Here is a 20,384-nt window from a genome sequence, read left to right on the forward strand (position 1 = left end):
AGAGGTTCAGTAACTAAAGTATTTACCATCTCAAAAGAATGGCCAGGCTGCCCAGAAAATGCAATCAAGTAAGGCATTATCTGGTATCCTGGCAGACAGGGGAGAAGCAACACACTCCAATTTCTGCTGAAGACCACCTCTTTCTGTGACGTAGGTATGATGTTTTGGGGGTGGTCTTGGGTTACAGGGTGGGCAATTTCAAAAGTCTTTATAAGGGCTTACGCCGCATTGTTCTGGGTCTCTCCCACCTCCTTGCAAGGAGGGGAGGGAACTTTGCTGCAAGAGAAAAATAAAGATCTGTCTTGCTTTCTATGGATCTTGCCTCCATCCTTTCATCTGACCCATGATGGACTTAGGGGACTCAGTCCCTTGGGGAGTTGGGCATCAAAAGCCAAACCCCTTATTTTTTCTATACCATAATATACATCAGATCTTGGTTTTCTTGATGGCATCTGTCTGTCTCAGGAAGAGTGTGCCATTGGGGGCAAAGATCCATAGAAATGGAGAGTTAACAGCTGCTATGGCTGTTGAGACCAACACAGGAGAGGCATGTTTTGTTGCAGCTGGGGCAGACGAGGGCATCTAGTTGTGCACAATGGTGTTTCTACAGGAAAACACATGGTGTTTACCCTATTGGAAGCCTCTGGTCAGTTTCAGCACAGTTGTCAGTTTGCAACCCAGAGTTTCCCCCTTTAAATTTGAGAATGGGGCTTTTCCTGCCTCTCTTCCATCTGGTGCTGCCATTCACACACTTCTTCGCCAAGCAGGTTGGTAGGGTGGGGGGTGGGAGTTGAGACAAATGACAGAAGCAGATGAAAAAAATGGGAGAGCCCACGACTGCCTCACCAGCCCCAACCCCATCCAGCCTCCAGTGGAGTTCTCCAATGAAGCCTGGAAAAAAGGAAATGTCCTGGATTCATGCAGACTGCTCAACTCATGGCTGGTTGCACATTTTCAATCTATGCATTTGTACTGCAGTGACTGGGGGTCTGAAACAACATTTGGGAGGATATCCTTTTCGTAAGAAGGCTGTTGTTCGTAAGAACCTCCAAGGTTCAAGTCTCTGTCACAGTGAAAAAGTCCTGGGGCATCTGAAAAATCAAGCAGTTTATTGTGACGTGCACTTTCAAATCCATAGTCAAGAGTCAATTTCACACAGTGCAAATTATTAACATATAAATACAAATTTACTAAGCCTAACCTAACTTTCACCAGATACATAGAGTAAATTGGAAGAGCACACTGGGCACTGAGGTACACCAGAAGAAAAAACCCAGTGAACAAGATTTAAAGGTAACAGAAGTGCAAGGAACACATTCAGATAGCAAGATAAAAGCCACAAACAAAACATGACCTACATTTTCCGGAACATCAGAGCTTGAATACTGTGTGCCACAGCAAATAATGCTGTGGCCTTGGCCTTGTGAAACCTGGTTTCAAAATCCAACTCAGCCGCAAATACTACGTATTATCTTGCAATATCTGTAGGTCATTTGGGGGGGGGGAATGTACGTAAGTTATTATGATGGTGTAAATTAAGGAAAGGGTTTATTGGCTTGTTGTTATTCTTCGTTTTGCTTTGTGATGTATTCTTGTGTATTTTTATGTTGTGAACTGTCCTGTGATCTGTGGTTGAAGGACAGTATACTACTACTAGTAATAGTAGTAGTAGTATTACAACAACAATGTTCAAAGGCTGAAGTTGTTTAGAACCTCAGAACAGAATTTTGAAACCAGAAGGAGCAGAAAGTAGCTTAGTTTAGTTTATAGTAAATGAAGCTTCCTTAAAGGTGAATTCTAACAAGACTAACATATTCTCAGGTTTTTCTGTGTTTTCCTCAATATCACACAGCCCTGATGGTTAACAATTTATATTCACCTGAGTTATTCCAAAAAAGGATGTGAAAATCTTCCACTCTATTAAAACCTGTGCTTTGTGTCTTAGATTATGTGTTCTAAGTATCTAAGACTTGCAGTAGCTGAAAACCAGTGTTTGATATATGGAGGGGGGGCAGAGGGGATCTGTCCTCCTTGCCTTTTGTGACGGCTTCTTTGGTTGCTTTTAGAAGAGGGGAAATGGTGGCGAGTCAAGGGTGGGGCTCGTGAACTTCTTTTAAATCCCCTTTACCTCCCCTCCTCCCATTTGAACATCCTGCTTGAATCTCATTAACATTGGGGGGGGGGGAGCGGATTAAAACTTCTCTTTAGCACCCTTGCCAGAAGCCACATCATGCCAAGCTGCAGTGTTGTGCGAAGGAGCCATGAGTTGGCACCTGCCCAGTTCCATACTGTTGTACTCCCATAAGTAATTGATACTCGGCAGCTTGCACTGCTGGTGTGCAGAACACTACAACCTTGACAGAAATGTTTCATACACATCATCACCAGCTACTACCTGGGTCAGAAGAGCCTGAGGGAGGCGTTGCTTGCAACCTGGCCATCTCCTAGGCTGAACTCCGTCTGAATTCAGTGAGAAAGAGCAGCATGAGCACTTAACACAGGGAAAACTCTGGGCATGAGACTGCTGCCACAAGCAACAGAGAGAATGAATCGACCCTTCAGAGAGATGCATCGTGAGGGTTTTGCTGAGTGCTGAGAAATCAGGATAAACATAGTGGGAGCTACTTTTGCATTTTAGCAGAAATATATTTAATTCTAGGCCAGTGACAGACAATAGTTTTTTTAAAACATAAGAGAACTGCACTCATGTGGTGTGCTACTCACATACTCCTTTTGTTCCACAGTAGTCTCTTGTACGCCTCCTTCCGGAAACTCTTGCAGCCAAGTTGGTGCCAAATGTATTGCTCTGCTTTCCTTTGGACCCCATCAGTGAGGCTGGGAGAGGGGGTCTTGTTGTCTGGGCTGCCCAGGACCCCCATACACTCTGCCCAAGCGTGCACCACAGGGAGGTTCCTTTGGTGCTGCTAACACAGCAGAAACAATGCAGGAGGTAGCAGTTACAAGTTACTGGTCTCTGCAGCCACAGCAGGTGCTGTGATTCTCCAGTGGTATTACTTCACCCCCTCCCCCCGAGGTGTACTCCATTGTCTCTTAAGACAGGCAAATGCCAACAACAACAAATCCCTGGTCAAACAAGTTTTGCATGCTTTTGAAACAAGATCAAATCCGCCAAATCTGTTTACCAGGGGGTAGCTGATGAACCTTCATTGCTTTGAAAATGGAATGAGGTGGTAAAGAAGATTTCAAGTTTCTTGCAAATTACATAAAGGAAGTCGGAGAAGGATGGGGAATAAACAAGGCGAGGCTGGAGACGGCTTTCTTTTGTTGGGGTTCCTACTTTATGCCCGCAATTTAAAATGATAACACCACTTTGCAGAGTTGTTTGCTTTTCTAAGCTACATGTTGTATATCAGTTGGCTGAAGGTGTTCCTAGGTCTTGCCTTAAAGTTCAGTGTGATTTGCAAGTTGAACCTATGCAGTCAGAAGTAAGCACTACTGAGTTCAATGCAGTTCACTGCCAGGAAATTATGCACAGAACCACAGTTGTGCCTCATGGATGATCAGGGATGTAAATTCATGTCTCCTGGATCAACACAGCTCCCTGGATTTTGGACTTTCCTTGAGGTTGTGGCAATGGGAGCTGCCATGGCAATATGTGGTAATGAATTTCCTAAGTGCTGCCTTTGAACAGAGGTTCCCACATTGTTCCAGATGCTCAGCCCTACTCTCTTGCCTCAGAGGGAGCTGTTGCCTGGCAACTGCCAGAAAGGGAAGATGCACCTGCATCACGAGCTGAGCAAGGTCCAGCTGTCCAGCACCCGTCCTGTGCCTAGAAGGAGGCTTTGCTACCTACTAGGCAGAAGCCACATGGCAGCCAAAAGGAAGACGAAGGCAGGAAATGCCTGCTGACTAATCCTGGCACCAAAGAGACACTCTGGCATTAATGTCCCTGATACCAGACCTGGATGTGATTTTTATTGAGATTTTTTTGCAGTTTGAGAGACCCTCAGGATTATAAAGTGACAACAAAACTATTCTAAATTAAATAAAGGCTGAAAATAGAAAGCTGGTGTCCAGCTTTTAACTCTACGACAGAGATGTATTTCCAGATCAAGGAATTTGTTTTACTAGATTATCTGTGTGACTCATTGAGGGGAACAGAGCCACATGCTGCTGAAGAAGGCAGCCCCCTTCCCTCTGATGGTGGGGGGGTGGGCTTTTAGCGTATCAATAATGTTATTAGAGAGAGAGAGACAGCGCACACAAATTCATCATTTCAGTGCCAATGCTCATATAGTCAAAGGGGCACCATCCATGCAAAACCCACAGTTCCTGGAAATAGAAACAAAATATTTAGAAAATAATCCAAAAAACAAAGACTGAGCATTCTTAGTGGTCACAGAATGTTGAATGACTGCTGTGGGGGAAATGGAATGGAGTATTTCCCCAAAGGGATGCAGGTGGCGCTGTGGTCTAAACCACTAGGCATTGGGCTTGCCGATCAGAAGGTCAGCGGTTCGAATCCCCGCGACGGGGTGAGCTCCCGTTGCTTGGTCCCTGCTCCTGCCAACCTAGCAGTTCGAAAGCATATCAAAGTGCAAGTAGGTAAATACATACTGCTCCGGCGGGAAGATAAAAGGTGTTTCCGTGCGCTGCTCTGGTTCGCCAGAAGCGGCTTAGTCATGCTGGCCACATGACCTGGAAAAACTGTCTGCAGACAAAACGTTGGCTTCCCTCAGCCAGTAAAGCGAGGTGATCACCGCAACCCCAGAGTCATTCGCGACTGGACTTAACTGTCAGGGGTCCTTTACCTTTACCTTTTATCCCCCCCCAAAAAAAGAGCATGGCTGACTGAAGAGGAACCTTTTTGGCCCAGTGGGCCAGATCTTCATCAACCCCTATCCTGTGAGCCAACTTTGACAGATAGGCAGAGCCACCCCACCTCTCAGTCATCTGACATCATCTGAGTTCCCACAGGGAACTTGCTCATGCACCTGAACAAAGCAAGACTGAACTCCCTGCCCCTCAGCTGGTGCGCAGGAAGGTCCATCCTGCTTTCCACAGGGTGCAGCTGATCCAGATCCATGCCTGACATCACTTTGACATCAAGGGCGGGGCCTGCAGGGGAAACAACCTTACAGGCCAGATGGGGAGGCCTAGAGGGTCAAAACTGGCCTGTGGGCCAGATGTTCCCCACCTCTGGCCTCTGGAATAGATTAATAATGGCAAAACTTTGCAAAGAGCCCTGAGGAAAGCACCTTGTAAGGCTAGTTTCTAGTTCTAAGGTTTTCTTATTACGTTTGTAGATCACCTTTCCTGCAGGGACATTGAGCCGTGTGCTACAGAAGAAAGCAGCCGGTGTCAGAACTGCGTCTTTACAGCAAGTGTGAGGAAACTTTTTCAGCCCAAAGGCCACATTTCCTCACGGAGAGCCTTCCGAGGTCCACACTGCCATAGCAACCAAGGCCAAAGAGAAGAGCAGCCGCAGCAATGGATGGGACTCTCACCTTCGTACTGCAGGTTCCATTTAAACCCCATGGAAGCCAGAGTGTTTGCTGCATGTGCCTCTTTCTGAGGCAAGCAAGAAGAATTATCCCAGTTCAAGCGTGGAGCAGATTCAGAGGGAGAAACCCATGTAAAGCAGAGGTTGGTAGGCTTGCAATCTAATGAACAAAAGGGGCATGTGGACAGAGGCTGGTGAGGCATCCCCTCGCCTGCCATGTTTCACATGGATCCAGCCCCTCTCACATGTGGCGTCACAGTTCCTTGGATGGTCAGCCATGTTGGGTTGATCAAAGAAAGAAAGCTTTTGAGGTGCATGGAGCTGTTTGGCACGAGGTAGAACACTGTAGCATCCCAAAGCTTGTTAGTGTTTGTTCTCTGAAAGGTCGCTTCCATGTTGTTGCAGAAGCTGCCTATAAATGCAAAAAGGCATCTAGAGCTGAAGCAGTAAGAGGAGATGTAGGCGGCAGCCGCTCTAGACATATTGTGATGGGATGATGAGCTGCTTGTGCGTAAAGTTCCTAGTCCCTCAGTGTTTGGCTAAGTCCACAAACCACTGTCTGTAACGGAGCTCCATAAGCATGACTCCGTCAGTCGCTGGCAGAATCCGACAGTGGGCGTTTACGGAATTTCTTCCAGCATAAAAGCTCCTTAACGGAAACACGCCTTCTGGACTCTCTGCGTGACAGTTTCCGGCGAGGAGTGGGTGTCCCTATAGGAGGTCCTGAAACCTCCCCGCTGTTCTCGCTGGAATTGTCTCTGAGCCATCCTTCCGACTCACTTTCCCTTGGAGCTCTTTCTCTCCCCCTGCTGGTTCCCTCCTCCGCTGATAAGTCTCTCCCAACCTCTGGGAGCCCTTGCACCACTGGTTCTTCTGATGACAGTTCCCTGACATCCACCTCCCCTCCAGGGCCCCCTTCACCCTCTCCCCTCCCTTCCTCTGCTGGAGGTGAGGGAGCAAAACCCCTGAAAGAACTACCCTCATCTTCCGAAGTCTCGAACATTTTCCTCCACCGGTTGCTGTTTCGGGTTTCTAAGTACTCATCCTCATCGGAGTCTATTCCTTCTTCCAACTCCGAACCCGTGAATCCTTCCAATTCCTCCTCCTCGTCGGTGGTGCCAAAGTACTCCCTCCGGAACCTCGCTACTGACTGAGGTTTCCTGGGGAACCTTTGATGGAACGCTTCGATCAAGACCTCGTCATTGACTTCCTCTGCCGTCACCCAGGTGTTTTCTGACTCCGGTTCCCCTTCCCACGCTACCAAATACTCCACCTGATTACCCTTCCACCTGGAGTCGAGGATTTCCGCCACATGGTTGCTGCCTTCCCTCTCTTCTAAGACTGGTCTCTGTGGGGAAACCCCTTCATTTCCCCCCCTATACGGTGACAGTAATGACCTGTGGAATACTGGGTGCAGTTTCATGTGGTTCGGTAACCGGAGTCTGAAAGCCACGGGGTTGACCTGTTGAATGACCTCAAATGGTCCCAATCTTTTGGGTCTCAATTTCTTGCAACCCCCCTTGAACAGCAACCCTTGGGTTGACAGCCACACCTGATCCCCCACTCTTATGGTTTCACCTTCCCTTCTGTTCTTGTCTGCCTGCTTCTTATATTGTTCTTTGGCCCTTTCTAAGTTGAGTTGGAGTTGACGATGGATCGCTTCCATTTCTTCTACAAAATGTTCTGCGGCTGGGACGCTCCATCTCTCCCCTCCTCCCCCTGGAAATGCCCTGGGGTGGCACCCATAATTAGCCAAAAAGGGGCTCATCCCGGTGGACACATTCTCCGCATTATTGTATTTTTTTTAAATAAATTTTTATTAAAGTTTTACAGAAAAGAAAAGTAGAATTTCTCAGAATAAAAAAAAAAGCATAAGTTACAGAAAAAAGAAACACACAGAGATACAAGAAAAAAAATCACAACTAATTAAGAAAAATTAAATTTAAACAAAGAACAAAAAATAAAAACAAATCCATTATTCCCAATAACCTCGAATTCATATGCTTATGTTCTTGACCTCCTCACGCCTCCCCCCTTTTGTATTCCCGTTTAGATATTTAATTCAGCAAATTCTTACCCTTTTTCAAATATTTAAACTTTATACCATAACACATTCTATATCAATATTTTCAGCCAATCATCAATGCCTTTTTTTGCATAATCTTATTAACTTTTATCACTAATTACCACTTATAACCAATCCAAGCACAGTTTTAGCATTCATTAATTTTATAGTATTTCTGAAGATAGTCTTTAAATTTCTTCCAGTCTTCTTCCACCAACTCTTCTCCCAGGTCTCGGATTCTGCCAGTCATTTCTGCCAATTCCATATAGTCCATCACCTTCATCTGCCACTCTTCCAGGGTGGGTAGCTCTTGTGTCTTCCAATACTTTGCGATAAGAATTCTTGCTGCTTATTCTCCGCATTATTGTAGGCAAATTCCGCCAGCGCCAACTCTTCCACCCAATCGTTCTCTCTGTCATTGACATAACACCTCAGGTATTGTTGGAGGATACCGTTTGCTCTTTCCGCCTGCCCGTTGGTTTCTGGGTGCCGGGCAGTCGAAAAATTGACCTCTACGTGCAGTAAGCTCATGAGCTTCCTCCAGAACCTGGACGTGAATTGTTTGCCCCGGTCTGAGACCACCCTCAAGGGGGCGCCATGCAGTCTAAAAATATGTTCTACAAACAATTTACCTGTCTCTTCCGCCGTGACTGCATGTGAGCAAGCTACAAAGTGGCCCATCTTAGTTAACAGGTCTACTACGACCAGTATGGCGGTTTTCCCCTTGGATTTCGGCAGATCAGTCATAAAATCTATCGATACCGCCTCCCATGGCCGTTCTGGTGTGGGCAACGGTTCTAATAACCCCGCCGGCGCCCGCCTTTCTCCCTTGGCTCGCTGGCATTGGTCACACCCTCTTACATACTCCCTTACATCTTCCCTCACCTTGGGCCACCAAAATTCCCTGGTAACCAACCACATGGTTTTGTGTTGCCCAAAATGCCCCGCTGTGGGGCTGTCGTGCAGCTGTTTGAGTACTCTCCCTCTCAATTCCCCTTCGGGTATATATAGTGCCCCTTTGTAATACAATGCCCCGTTTCTTTCTTCAAAACCTCCGGGGTTTTCTCCCTCCCTCCTTAGACCTCTGAGCTTATTCTGGGCGTATTCATCATTCTCCGTCTCCTCTACCAGTTCCCTTTGCCCCACCAACGCCGCCCCACACACCCAGCGGTCCTCTGGGATGATATGTCTCTCTTCGGGTGCTCCCTCCCCCTCCAAATACTCAGGTTTGCGTGAGAGAGCGTCCGCCCTGACGTTTTCTGGACCTGGCACATAGCAAATTTCAAAATAAAATTTGGAGAACTCCTGTGCCCATCTCACTTGCCGTTGGTTGAGCACTCGTGCCGTTCTCCAGTACTCTAAATTCTTGTGGTCCGTGCATACTTGCACCTTGTGTTGTGCACCAATTAGTAAGTGTCTCCATTTCCGGAACGCTTCGTGAATGGCGAGTAGTTCTCGGTCATATACCGTGTAGTTCCTCTCGGATTTGTTTAACTTACACGAGAAGAAGGCACACGGTCTCCACTCCGACTTATCCTTCCCCGGCTGAAGAAGCACTGCCCCCACCGCCCGGTCTGATGCGTCAGTTTCCACTCTCATGGGTTTTTGTAAATCCACATGCAGGAGTTGTTCTTCCGAAGCGAAGGCCTTTTTCAATTCTTCGAATGCTTGCTCCGCTTCCGCCGTCCAAACAAATTTCTTCTTGTTGCTGAGACAGTCCGTAATGGGAGCCGTTAAGTGGGCAAAGTTCTTGATGAACTTCCGATAAAAGTTCCCAAACCCTAAGAATCTTTGCACATCTTTTTTCATTTTCGGTGTCTTCCATTCCAGCACCGCCTGGACCTTGCCTGGATCCATGGCTAATCCCTTGTCTGACAAGCGGTACCCCAGGAATTCCACCTCCTTGGAGTGAAACTGACACTTCTCTAATTTCACCCACAGTTGGTTTGCTTGCAGTCGGCTCAACACTTCCCTGACGTCCTTTACATGCTGCTCCTCATTCTCTGAATAGACTAATACGTCATCTAGGAAGGCCACGCAATTCTTGAAGAGCAGAGGTCCCAGGACGTGGTTCATGAACGATTGAAAACATGCTGAGCCTGCTTGTAATCCGAAGGGCATAACGAGATATTCAAAAGCCCCTAGATGGGTGAACATTGTTGTCTTCCATTCATCCCCCTTCCTTATCCGTATCAGGTTGTATGCCCCCCCTTAGGTCCAGTTTAGTAAAAAAATTTCCCTTCCTCACCCGGGTCAAAATGTCATCAATCCTGGGCATGGGGAAAGCCACTGGTTCAGACACTGCGTTTAGGGCCCGGAAGTCCACTACAAGTCTAGGTTTATCCGTGTTTTTTTTGTCCACAAAAAACACTGGGCTGCCCCCCACCGCTCTGGACTCTCTGATGAAACCTCGCTTCAGGTTTTTATCGATAAACTCCCTTAACTCCTGCATTTCCCTGTCTGACATGGCATACAGCTTGCCCACTGGGAGCTGGGCCCCAGGGACTAGATTGATCTGGCAGTCAAAGGGCCTATGCGGTGGTAGTTTGTCTGCTTCCCTTTCGCTGAAGACATTGCTCAGGTCAGCGTATTGTTTGGGCACCTTTCCTTTGTCCTTTACTTCCGTTCCTGCTAGAAAGGCCTTTGCCCCTTCCGGAGCCTTGCCCTCTTTGCAATGTTCTAGGCAATGTGCTGACCCAAAGGAGACCACTCTCTGATGCCAGCCCACTAGCGGATCATGCAACGCTAGCCAGCTCATTCCCAAAATAATGGGAGCCCCTCCCAAGGTGGCCACATTGAACGCTATTCTTTCAGTGTGCCTGGCCACCCTCATTACCATTGGGACGGTCTGTAGGCTGACTTCTCCTCCCAACAGCTCTCTCCCATCGATCGTGGTCACCTGCAAGGGGTTGCTTAAAGGGATTGTCTGTATCTGGTGTTCTGCTGCAAACTCCTTGCTCATAAAATTACAGGAGCTGCCTGAGTCCAATAGCGCCCTTATCTTTAAGGGATGTCCATTTGGCAGCTCTAGCAACACCTCTATCACTAGGGCTGGTCTCGGAGGTTCCGGCGTGGGCACTTCTACTGCTCCTTGGCCTGACTGCTGTGCCCTGATGGTGGCAGTCAGGCGTTGGCTTTTACTTGGTCCTGCCCTTCCTCCTCCTTTCCCCCAACAGCTCCCGCCATCCCTTGCCATTCCTTTCTTTGTGGACAGACTCTGGCAAAATGACCTGGCTGCTGGCAGAGATAACATTTCTTGGGGCTCTTCCCCTCCTTCTTCCGCCCTTCACTGGGATTTGAAACTGCGCGCGCGCGCGCTGTTCCAACTTCCATCGGCTCTCCAGGCGGGAAAGCTGGCTCCGGAATCTCTGGAATGTGGAAATCCCTCCAACGCTCCCCTTTCCCTTCCTGCTTCTCCAAGGCTCTAGCCTCCTGGCATGCTCCAATGGTTAGCGCTGATTTAGTCAGCTGGTCCATAGACTCCGCCCTGGGCGCCCGGGAAAGTTCGTCTTTCACAGCCGAAGAAAGTCCCTCTTCGAAAAGCATTTGAATGGGTTCCGCTGATAGATCCCACCCCAATTTGTGTATCAACATGGTAAACTCAGTCCAGTACTCACGGACAGATCGGCTCCCCTGTTTACAAGCCATCAACTGTCTGCGCACCACTCCCTGTTCAATGTCGCTGGAAAACATCAGGTCCATGGCGCGAGAAAACTTCCGTGCGTCCTTCAAGACTTCATTATGCCCTGCCATCAGGGGTCTAACCCAGTCTCTCGCCCCCCCTTCGAGATGGCTAACCACAAACGCCACTCGCGATTCCTCGTCGGGAAAGTCATCAAACTGCAGATTGAGAGCATACTGCATCTCTGTCCTAAAGGCTTGATAGTTCCTGGGATCCCCCCCAAACTTCTGCACCAATCCTGGCATCTTTCTTGCTTGTGGGGGGGCTTTTGCCTTTTCTGCATCCTGAGCCCTCCTCTCATCGAGCCTCGCCGTTTGCAGCGCTAGCTGGACCTCCAACACCCGGTACCTTTCTTCCAGGCTTGGACCCGCTCCAGCTCCTCCTGCTTCTCCTGTTCCGGCTGGGTTGCTCATGATGCCTCTCTGCACAAGCTGCTTTCAGAGACTGTCGGATTGCTGTGATGGGATGATGAGCTGCTTGTGCGTAAAGTTCCTAGTCCCTCAGTGTTTGGCTAAGTCCACAAACCACTGTCTGTAACGGAGCTCCATAAGCATGACTCCGTCAGTCGCTGGCAGAATCCGACAGTGGGCGTTTACGGAATTTCTTCCAGCATAAAAGCTCCTTAACGGAAACACGCCTTCTGGACTCTCTGCGTGACAGTTTCCGGCGAGGAGTGGGTGTCCCTATAGGAGGTCCTGAAACCTCCCCGCTGTTCTCGCTGGAATTGTCTCTGAGCCATCCTTCCGACTCACTTTCCCTTGGAGCTCTTTCTCTCCCCCTGCTGGTTCCCTCCTCCGCTGATAAGTCTCTCCCAACCTCTGGGAGCCCTTGCACCATTGGTTCTTCCGATGACAGTTCCCTGACACATATTAAGCCTGGTGAGACTCTGTATTCATGATTCCCAACCTTCATTCCATCTGGCCATTGCAGCTAAAGGTCCAAGCCCTTTTTTCTGATGTGCTACATTTGCCACAAAGTAATGCACAGTCTGAAGAACCACAGCGCTATGTGTGTATGCGCACACACAACAACAACCACCATAGGGAGGTAAGCTAAAGCAGTCTCCCCCCACTTCCCGTTACCGTGGTTTCCATTCACATGTGAGCCATCAGTTTGTGACTAGAAACTTTTTTTCCCTGGGCTGGGGGAACATGGAGAGAACAACTTATTATTTGCTACTGTTTAGCTAGGATCTATGCTGATTTCCAGCAGCCTTCATGGGGGTGGGGTGGGCAGGGAACAGCCTGAGAATCAATCAGACCCATTAGGAGTATGTCAAGTAGCGAGCCTTTTAAAAGTCTCAGGTATCACATCTCCTTGAAGTCACCGCTGATCATCAGGGAAGCGGGCAGAATGCTAACTGCAAATTGGGTTTGGGGGGAGGGAGAGAGAAGACATTGCAGGTCATGGGGAAGAGAAGGCGAGGGAGCAGAGGCATTTTCAGACCACCACGCACTCCTCCTATCCATCTCAGGATCATTTGACCAAATTTAACAGGGTCAAACAGCAGTCCAGGTGGCCATGGATGAGCCCTCCTTGCCTGACCCAGGCAGGGCCATCCCTACCATTAGGCACAGTGAGATAAACACCCAGTGGGTAGAGAGGGGAAGTAGGTGTCCATTTGACTTAAAGTTTCAAATTAGATTGGACCTGGTTTGGTGGGAACTACAAAACTGACGCATATTGTGACTAACATTGTGTGTCTGCGGCCTCACAAGGCAGCAGTGGGAGCGCGCTGGACGCAAACAGGAATGTGTACACAGCCACCCTCACATGCTCCTATCCATTTCTTTATCCAAATAAGCAAGGATACATTCTGGTCAGACCAACATATTTGGGCTGTGAAGCACGGGAATTGGGAAGTGTGGCCTGGGGACACTTTCAAGGGCCAAACAGAGAGGCATGGAGTGCCACAGTCTACCCTGTGACTTCTAAGCTAGCCTGCTGCCCTCGGGTGCTTGGGAGGGCATCAGCCTAGTGTTGAAGCAAGATTCAACCACCAACACAGTCAGCTTCTATATCTGGAATGGGGAGGAGCTATCACCTTGTCTTTCACCTCAGGTAGCAAAATGTCTTGAGTGGACCTTGCAGGTAGCTGCCCATCCAAATATACAAGTCCAAATGGTTTAGAATAGAGGTCAACTATTGGAGGTGCTGAATCTGAGAGATGTTCCCAGCTCTTAAAAGAGAAAGAGGTGTGAAGAAATTGGCTTCCTTTGCAATGGAGCTTTTCTGACAGGCCACTGAAGAGGACAGATGTATTGACCTGTGGCCCCCCTCCTTCTAAATGACCCTTCAGGAAAATTAGCTGCTGACCAGAAGTCTACAGGACCATCTTATGCACATCTGAGTTCAATGTGGCTTACTTCAGAGTGGGTAAATGGGTATAAGTGCAGCCTTTTAGAGACTGTACTATCTTTATTTCACAACAGAACCACTGAATAATGCAGTGGGCTCTGCAATAGGATGCTGATTCACATGTGCTTGACCTTTTCTTTTCTTTTCTTTTTTGCATGGCTTGGAGATCTGCTCAACCTGTATGTGAATGTATGCATACACAAACCATATACCACAGAATGTCAGTAATTGTTCAGCCAGTGGCAGACTTTGCCTCTCATGCTCCACTGTGCAGCGCTGTAGTGGCGCCCCCTGCAGCACAGCACCCAGTGTGGCCAAACTGGTTGCACAATTCTCAAACCGCTTCTGGTACAGTGACCTCTTTCCCAAGGAAACCAGACCGGGTGAATGTACTGCAGGGCCAGGACATCTCAGCACTTTGAAAACTGGACAGGAGTCTACACAGCCATTATGATATGTAATATTTCCAGCCTCAAAGGCTTTCAAACTATGAATTGACTTTCCCTTGCCAGGAAAAATAAATTTAATAATCTGTGATTCAGAAGTACTGAGACTTTTAAATGAAAATCCCTGCCTATCCCATTTTTGGAGGTTATTTGGGGACATGCTATGTGAGAATGAGAACAGAAAGAGAACTTTTCCAAATATGAAATTAGAAACTGTTGTGCATATAGAATTAAAGGGGGGGAGGGAACTACGTTGAGCTGTTCTTAAGTACATTTCCTGTCACTGAAAATACTCTGTATTCAAGAAGAGCACCATCTTGGTTAAAATGTCAATTGGGAGCAGAGGGGGAGGAATATAAGCAAGGTAGCCAAGACACAAGGGGGGGGGAGCAAGCACTATGGGATGGGATACAGTGTGGTTTACAATTGCATTATGTCTGGCCTCTTAGTTATTGATTTTTCTCCTTTTTCTATTTATAGCAGCCTCACTCAGTGTCAAATCTCTTTCAGCGGTCACAGGCTCCAGCAGAAACAGGGCTGAGAAAGGAGGCAGCAAAGCCAGACAGCTGGGAGGGGGCCGGGAAGAGACTTGGGCTGTGCAAGGATAGCATAGCTTGTAGTGCCAGCGGGAAAGAGCACCAGCCACAACGATGGCACCATCAGCACCATCATCTTAAATAAGATGGACAGTTCCACCTGCACATTCATACAGGTTCTCTCAAGAGCCAAGATGGCTGCACTCCAGCTAAGTGTATAAACTATAAAATCAAGTATACGAAGCTAAAATCATTACATCCTGACCAAGCGTCTGTGACAGTGACCCTTGGTTTGAGGGCAGGGAGACTCCTGGGAAGCATTGGCGGGAAGGAGTCAAAGCACTGGCAGCTCCCCGTACCCACCAACATGCCAGGGATGAGGGCCTGTTTGTGGCTAGCATGGCTCTGAGGCACACCTTTCCTCCTCAACAGCGCCCTCCTCTTCCAGGTCCTGATTCCACCCCCGTCACCAGAGAGCAGGAGCAGCATGGCTGGGTGTGGGCCTGTGGCTATGTGCTTAAGGGCACTGCTCCTGTAATTCTGCTGCACCATCCGCTTGCCCTTTAGAAATTACAGAATGCAATGTAAGCAAAGTCATACTATGACTATGTGACTGAATCCCACCTGAAAATAGCAGCAGTCTGAAGCGCCCTCTGAGAAACAGATGAAAAGCTTTGTCACTTCCAGATGAACATTCATTCTGATTTGTTTGCAGGGAGGTTAGACAATGGCACATCAAGCAAATGTTATCCTACACTTATTCTATCACTTCCCAGATTGCAAAAAGCCCACTTTGGGAGAGGGGTTATTGGGCAAGAGTTTGAAATCAATCATAACTGTGCAACCTGAATTTGCTGGCATGTGATTGAAACCCACCTAAAAACAGAGACAGCCTGGGAATGCCCTGAATTGGATAAGATTCTCCTGGATGTAGGTTTTCAGGTTGTATCGAGGGATGCTGAGACTGAAAAACACACAGCAGGTTGAATCCATATATCTATAGCTATAGCTCTATCATCTATATCTGTATTTATATCTATATCTATCTATATCAGCTGTATCCAGCCTTAAGCAAAAGCTGCATATAAGGCCCCGTGATTGAACACTCCCCCATGAAGAGGCCTATACAACAAACCAATTGTTTCTCCACAGACCGTATTATGTCATGTTATCTTTCTTTTCTTCACCTTGGTATAGTCTCTTGAATGACTCATGCAAGGCATGTAGTCCTGAATTTAAGATGATGTCATTGCTATTCTATGATGGGAGCTAAACCTTATTTAAAAATCAATGGATAGAATTATCTGTTCCTCCAGCCCCACTGAACTATCCGAGCCCAGGAAGAGTTGTCAAATTGTCCCCTTTCCTGCAACATTTTCGATCTTGGAATGGCCACTTCTGCATCATCCAAAAAAGAAAAGGAAATGCAGCAGGCATGCGCGCACGCACACACACACACACACACACACACACACTTTGAAGGGCAACACATATTTATTAACCTATGCTAATTTATATGCCTAGGTGCCATTTTAGAAATTGGTACAACTCAAGTAAGGAAGTTTGTGACCAAGTGACCTGTCAGCCTGCTGAGTCAGCTATCCACACTAACTGTTGATGAGCCGCTCCTGTTCTCCTTCCTTATGGTCCTGTATCATTAAACCAGACTTGAAGAGAGCTGCCCTCTGCCCATCCCAGTTCTTTGTGCATGGCCTCATGGTCCAGCAGCAACCAAGATTCCAAGTCGGAAGCCATGGTGCCACAAGCTGAGGAGGGGGACCAGGTTCCTGGCTCTGGGCCTGATGGTGCTGATCAGGGACTCAGGGAACATGATGCTGGCAGGCTGGTGCAGACTAAGCTGGCTCCCACAGGACCATGGCCAATAAAATCAGAGCCAGGACCTTCACAGGCACCTTCCTTCGGGCCCTAGGAATTCAGGGCCTCCCAGACTTCTTCACCAGCCCAAGAGTGCAGTGAACACATCAGGCAAGAGGCCATAGAGAGAAGCAGCAAAGCATCTTCAGGCCAGAAGGTTGCTGCCTTACTCCCTAAGCATCTTCAGGAGCCTATGCAATCAGGGTCCCTTCAACAGGCTGTTGTGTGGACAGAGCCTTAGTCCACCCCTCCCTCTGTGCATGTGCAGAGAGAACCAGACCAGTGATAGACATGCATTGCAAAGTGCAGTAGAAGAAATGGCTATCCCAGCCTTCATCAGCCTGGGGCTGATGGGAACTGTAGTCCAAAACATCTGGCTGGAGGGCACCAGTTTGGCAAAGGCTGGGTTAAACATTTGTGTCCTGAATACAAGGGCTTCATCAGAACGCAGCTGAGGTTTGTTTAAAGAAACAACCACCAGTTTCCGCATCCTGTTCCATAATGCCTGCCTGTCTTTCACCTGTTAAAAGTAATCCTTCTCAGGAGTATGTAAGAGGGAAGGGCTACTCCAATTTTAATTGAGGAAGAAAATAAAGGTGCTTTTTATATCAGAAGACTGGGAAGCATTAGGCAACTGTTTCTGATCAGAAGAAAGAAAGAAAGAGAGAAAGAGAGAGAGAGAGAGAGAGAAAGAGAGAAAGAGAGAAAGAGAGAAAGAGAGAAAGAGAGAAAGAAAGAAAGAAAGAAAGAAAGAAAGAAAGAAAGAAAGAAAGAAAGAGAAAGATTTAATAAAGGACATGCGACTTCTCTGACACATATCATAAATTGTGCTTTCTTTTCTGCTCTGGCTCAGCTTTGCCGAGAGTACGGGAATCACACACTGGCATCTCTTGAGTGGGTAATGGAGAAACAGAATGAACCAGCCAAGGGATGAGATCATCTGTTTATACTCACTACTTCTTCCATTAAAGTGGGGAGGGGAGGGAGGCTTTTAAGGGCTGATCGCTGGCCTGTGAAACTAGCTCTTTGTTTGTCAGGATGATTCTTGCCATCTCTCTGCTCCTTTGTGTGTGAGCCTGACTGATGATGTGCTCCTGGGATGTCTCCCCCTTTCAAAAGAGATGGTGCCATCTGAGAGATACACTCAAAGAGACCAGCAGCATTTCAGCTAAGTAAAAGCTGCGGGGAACAGGGGAGTCATGGCTGGCCCACTGACCATTCAGCAAGGTGTTTGTGTTGAGTTGCAGACATAATAAGAACTCTGCTGGATCAGATCAACTTCCTACCTCGTCCAGCATCCAGCTTCCTTGAGTGGTCAGCCAGATGCCTAAGGGATGTCTGCAGGCAGGGCATGAGGGCAGCGCCCTTCTTCTCCTTCTGTGGCGACTGGTGTTTAGAGATGCCGCCTCTGATTCTGGGTGAAATACATAGCCATTGTGATGACGAGCCATTGACAGCCTTTTCTTCCTTGAATCTGTATAATCCCCTTTTAAAACTGTCTTAAGTCCTTGGCCTTCACACCACATTTCATAAGTTATTGCTGCATCTTGGAAGTAAAAGAGAAAAGGAAACAGGGCATTAATAAAGATGTTATGCGGGTTGTTCTCTTGTTCTGTAGGTTGTTCCTGTATTGCTGTGAGCACTAGGGCTCAGCAAATACGTCCATTTCGGTTTCTCTCGGTTTCCTATTTCTCCAATCGAAAGTTTGGTTCACGGGTCATTTTCACACCAGTTTGTGAGTTCTTTTGAAAAAAGTCCTCATGAGAATTCCTCAGCATTTTGGTGCACATTTCCACATAATATACACATATTTGTATGAATTTTGTGATATACACATTTTTAAAAGCATATATTTCATAATTCTAGTTACAGGTAGGTAGCCGTGTTGGTCTGACGCAGTTGAAACAAAATAAAAAAATACCTTCCAGTAGCACCTTAGAGACCAACTAAGTTTGTTATTGGTTTGAGATTTTGTGTGCATGCACGCCACACAAAAGTTCATACCAATAACAAACTTAGTTGGTCTCTAAGGTGCTACTGGAAGGAATTTTTTTATTATATTTCATAATATTAGGCTTTAATTCAATAGGACTTACTCTGAGTAGACATGTTTAGGATTGTGCTGCCTGTAAGGCACATACATACATCCACACACACACACACACACACACACACACACACACACATTGAGCACAGACCTGGCCAGCACTCCTGGTGTGAACACAAACAGAAACCAATCTAAAACTAATTATCTGAAATATTGGAATGTGTGAGAGGCCCTGCTTTGCCACACATGGCATCCATAATATGCCTCCTATCCTTAATTTACATCCTGGATGAGATGTATGTCTGGTTTTAATGTTTCACCTGAACAAAGCTTATGGCTTGTTTCTCTTGAAGCAAAACAAACCATGATCAGTAGTTTGGGCATAGCACTAAGCCAACTCCTGCATGGTTGATTCCTTACTGGAGGAAGAAAGGGACCAAGTGGGAGCCCTTAAGCTGCAGGTGCTACCATGGTTAAGGCTTAGTACTGCATCCAAACAGTAGGGATTTATTTACACTTAAAGTGAATAGGGAGTGAGGATCTAGGCTGGTGCAGAGTGAGGTAAGGGTGCTTAACCCTTTCCCCTCTGCTATTCTCCTAATCTCAATTGCATTCAGTCCTCTACCTAGCTGATGCTTGTCCCACTAGTGGGGAAAAATGAGCACACATCACCATTTCCATTATTTTGACTTATTCCCCCCCCCCCAAAAAAGGTCTCTAAGTCACTTACAGAAAGGTGACAGACCAAAAAAGTTCACCATATAAAACAATAAAACCATTCCAATAACCCATAAACAAACCCTGCAGAAAAAGCAATAACATTTCATTCAATAGGCACATTGAACCTTTTTGAGTCCACGGCTCCCTTGACCAACTACACACTTTCTGCGGCACCCCTGTGGGGTCATGAGCCCAGTTATGTCACCCCTTGCCTGCAGAGATAGCAGCCCCTCACCCCTTTTCGAACAGTCTCCCTTGTGGACGGTTCCCTCAGCCTCTTCTCCTCTTCCTTCTCCTCTGGGCAGCCACTGCTGCTGCCCCTGGTCTCTGAGCTGCCCCCCCCACCCCAAAGAGAGGTGCCTCCTCACACTGCCCCACAGGGGCCTGGGAAGCTCCCCCTGGCCAGCCCCAGACACACCATTTGCCTGCAAAGCTTGTAGCCAGGGCTGCTGCAACGAACAGCCTTGGGGAGGCAGAGACATGAGAGGGCATCAGAGGAGGGAGGGAAGGAAAGAGGGACAGAGGCCAGTGTTTCCCACGGCACCCCTGACCATCATTCAAGGCACCCCAGGGTGCCACGGCACACTGGTTGAAAACCACTGCAATAGGTCATCAACCACCTTGTCATAATCCGCCAAAAGCCTAGGAAAACAGTTCAACCTGGCTGGCACCAAAGGATGTTAATGATGTCAACCTACAAGCAAATCATGGCTTGGCTTAGCATTGTGTGCAAATCCGCTCTGTGTGTTGGTTTTAAACAGCCCCACGTCACCTGAAGTGCCTGGCAAAGAAGCCACTCATAAATTTTAGAAATGAAAACAAATACTCTACACGGAATCCCATAGCCCTGCCTTGATGAGAGGGGAAGTAGAATCGGTCTCAGGCCAGAGTGTGCTAGCCAATCCAGCTCATTCAGAGACGGTGGGAGGGCCTAGATTCATTCCACATATTGGCCAAAGAAACGGCTCTCCAGTCCATGAGTGGTATGATTGGGCTTCACAAGTGGGATGAATGGATGCCTTTATTTGCATGAGAGAGAAAAGAGGATGTTTGTGTTCACGCTTGCAGTTGTGTTTTGAAGTGTGCGTGCGTGGGAGGGAGCAAGCAGCATTCCTTTTTGTGTGTGTTTGTCCTTCCACAGGGCGAGTGCTGCGGCTGTTTACATCTGTGGGGTAAATGTACTAGTGGGAT

General features: G+C 47.5%; 1 long non-coding RNA gene across 1 annotated transcript; it reads right to left on the reverse strand.

Annotated features, from left to right (window-relative positions):
* Positions 1–507: 507 nt before the first annotated feature.
* Positions 508–17,969, reverse strand: LOC310752334. Its single transcript, XR_014542912.1, has 3 exons — positions 17,713–17,969; positions 2,725–2,924; positions 508–1,091 (listed from the first exon to the last, which is right to left on the reverse strand). It is a non-coding gene; the product is annotated as an uncharacterized lncRNA (long non-coding RNA).
* Positions 17,970–20,384: the final 2,415 nt, after the last annotated feature.

The sequence above is a fragment of the Podarcis filfolensis genome (assembly GCF_964270895.1).
Source record: "Podarcis filfolensis genome assembly, chromosome: 17".
Lineage (NCBI taxonomy): Eukaryota > Metazoa > Chordata > Lepidosauria > Squamata > Lacertidae > Podarcis > Podarcis filfolensis.